The sequence below is a fragment of the Lycium barbarum genome, chromosome 2 (assembly GCF_019175385.1).
Source record: "Lycium barbarum isolate Lr01 chromosome 2, ASM1917538v2, whole genome shotgun sequence".
In the NCBI taxonomy this organism is placed as follows: domain Eukaryota; kingdom Viridiplantae; phylum Streptophyta; class Magnoliopsida; order Solanales; family Solanaceae; genus Lycium; species Lycium barbarum.
This window is the reverse complement of record NC_083338.1, coordinates 47,243,729-47,247,085: the sequence shown is the minus strand read 5'-3', so window position 1 is coordinate 47,247,085 and position 3,357 is coordinate 47,243,729. Positions and strand designations below refer to the sequence as shown.

Sequence of the window (3,357 nt, the reverse complement as noted above, 5' to 3'; positions counted from 1 at the left end):
GTCATGGAAATTGATCATAGGCGGGGACAGGTAAGTTTGGTTTTTCGAAGTACGGACTGATCAAGCCTCGATCACAAGTCACAACCTGTATTTTTAGCAGATAAATAGTGAGGCACATAAATAAAAATTAAAAACCTAATAAATTTGCTGCTCGGGATCGAACTCAAGGCGTCAAGTAGAAAAGCAAGGCAAAAGACCAGCGAGCTAGGACGCTCATAATGTCAAGTGGTATTACTTGCAAAATTTATTTATATATATATATATAAAATTTCCGGACGAATGGATGACACCCCTAGGCATAGTGTTGCTCCGCCCCTGGTCTGATGGTACCGAAACTCACCCGGGCCCGTCGGGTAATATTTACTTACATAAAGGTTCAAAACATAATTTGAGACGAAAATACTCAATAAATAATTTGCACATGTAAACGAGAATTGAGAAGTAGCAGTTAACAGGCTTAACAGATATCTAATGAAATTACTAAAATTCAAGCTTCCACTTGTACTGAATATGATATAAGAACTTTGGATGCAGGAGTTTTAATTAAGGCGTCCATTTTAATCTAGTTTTGATATCAGTTTGGTTCCTACGTGGGGGATGTTTCTTGCTGTAAAAGGAGGAGGAGCAGTTAGGTTGTTCCCATCTCCTTCTAGCATTTGAGTAACAACTTTGATGGAAGGTCGATCTGTTGCATTCCATTGGATGCACCAAAGTCCTATAATAGCCAATTTCCTTGCAATTATGATGTCATCATCTTCCTCAATCCTGATTTTCAATTCTTCTCCTTGATTCAGCTGTTGATAAATCCACTCGGGAAAGTTCACTTGGATAGTATCGGCCTTTGCATAAAAATTCTTCCTCCCTCCAACCATTTCAAGTAGCAGCATTCCAAAGCTATAGACATCAGATTTATGAGATGCTTTACCAAAATTGTTGGATAACACTTCTGGTGCAATATAACCCATGATTCCTCTAGCTTCAGTCATGGTGACATCACTTTTCTCTCTAGAGCATAACTTGGCAAGACCAAAATCAGAGATCTTGGGGTTCAGGTTATGGTCTAACAGAATATTTTTGGGTTTGATATCGAAATGAAGGATTTGTTGGTCACATCCTTGATGAAGATACTCCAGGCCTTTCGCTATACCCATAGCAATATCTTGAAGCTTTTTCCAGTTAAAGGTAATATTACCTCTAAAACTTGCAGGAAAAATGAGCTTGTCAAGTGACTGATTTGGCAAGTATTCAAACACTAGAGCTCTTCTAATTCCATCAGCACAAAAACCAACTAGGCGAACCACGGTGCAACTTCATTAATAAATTCTTCTCTGTTCTCTTCGGAATCAATGAGAACTTTTACAGCAACATGAATTTCATTAGAGAGTGTTCCTTTATAAACAACACCGTAAGCTCCCTCTCCCAGTCTTTCCTGAAACTGATTTGTTATCTTTTTAATTTCCGCGTAAGTATATTGTTGCTCCCAAGCGCACACGCAAGTATACGTGGTTGTACAAGTAATATAGAACTTTTAAGTCCAGATATCGATCCCACAGAGACTTAGATTCTACTGTTAAACTAATTCAAATTCGAATAAAACTATTCAAGAAAGTGAAAATCAAAGTGTTTGTTGTGACTAAACTAAAACTGAAAAGTAAACAATTTATGATGGGTGTTTTTGTGACTAAGAATATTTCAACAAAGATTGTAAGGTTTATCAGATGATGGAGAGTTCCAGGGTCATGGCTTTCGACAATCCAGTTGATCTTCTGACACTTCTACCTATCTTATTTCCTGGGTTACTAGTTGAGGGGTTAATTATAACTTTATGAGTATCTTCCGAGTTGCTCACAAGCCTGTAGATGCTACTATAACGCCTATATCCCTATGGTCGTCAAAGTAACAAGAACGCATTTAATTCTCCGTATTCAACTAAGCAAGGCTAAAGGGTATATTCCTATCCTCATTAGCGAAATGATTATATCGAACAAGCCCTATTTATTCTTATTACGTATGATAAATTCCCTATCCCTTGTTCAATTCACACACCACAAATAGTGTTCAACTATTGGCCAGATAATCAAACAATTAAGATCAAGAATAAATAAGCAACCCAAAATACGGAAATTTAATCGATAGAAATTGTCGTCAAACCAACTATCATGTCTTTCGCCACAACCCCAGAATTAAGAAGTTTAGCTACTCATGATTCTCAATGAACGACAAGAATTCATGAAGAAATTAGGGTTGAAAAGATGGAAAATAAAATAAACCTAGAGAGAGAAAGTAGAACGGCGGCTTACAAGTCTTCGAATATCCCAGCACGTCATTAATAATGAATAAAACATCTATTTATAGTTTAGGGTTCAAATCAAAATAAAAGGGTCCTAATCCTATTTAACTAGGCTGAAACTGGGCCTTCCCGTTGGCCGCGCGTCGCGGGTCCAACACGGGGTCTTCAGTGGTTTTGGCCTTCATTTGTGCTGAGCCCGCGACGCGGCCCCGCGACGCGGGTCCAACACCTGACTGGCACCCCGCGACGCGGGGCTGGCACATTTACTGCTTCCTTGTGTCTTCATCAGCTCCAAACTTCAGGCGTCTTATCTCGTCACCTCGTGTAAGCTTCATTTGTCCCAAAGTCAACCAAAATTGCCCGGTTTTCCATCGTTTGTCCTCGTTATACCTGATTACACAAAATATACCAACATAAGCGCAAATACAACGATTTCAACATATAATTAACGATTAAAGTATTAACAATGAGAGGTAAAGTGGCACTTCAACATAGATATTTGTGCCAAATATCATATATCTAGTGGGCCTAAGAGCTCTGCAATAAACTTTTCAACTCTGGCCTGATTCTCTCTTTCAGTTTTGCTTGAGCCATAAAACTCATAGACTGCCATCATAATAATTCCCAAAAGAACGAGACCTAAAGCTCCACCTGGAACATGTGATCTCAGAGATTATCCAGAAGGCAACTAGAAGTATGTAAGGGAGAAAAACTTATACCAAAACGCAAAGAGTACGTACCTGCAATCAGTGGTTCCTTTACTGAGCCTGTCAATTAGATCAAATTTTTTGTTATGGCAAGGAGAAGTACATGAGCATGGCATCAAAGAAATGTTTGTCAAAATGTTAAACATTTTTGTATCTTAAACAATTTTTTTGTTCTTACACAAAACATAGTTCGCATAATGTGTATCCTGTATATTCTTGCTGTTTTGTTCAATAAGCTCTATTTGTCCAAAATCAGTTTTATATATTTGATCTGAATTATTATATCCATTTTTTGAAGTGCAAAAGTTTTCCGTCAGATAGTTTATACGTATTCTTTACATTAATCTTTAATAATAGCAT

At 37.7% G+C, this 3,357-nt stretch overlaps 1 pseudogene; it reads right to left on the bottom strand.

Moving 5' to 3' along the window:
- Nucleotides 1–557: 557 nt before the first annotated feature.
- On the bottom strand, nucleotides 558–2,327 carry LOC132628544 (rust resistance kinase Lr10-like; annotated as a pseudogene).
- Between the last annotated feature and the right edge of the window lie 1,030 nt (nucleotides 2,328–3,357).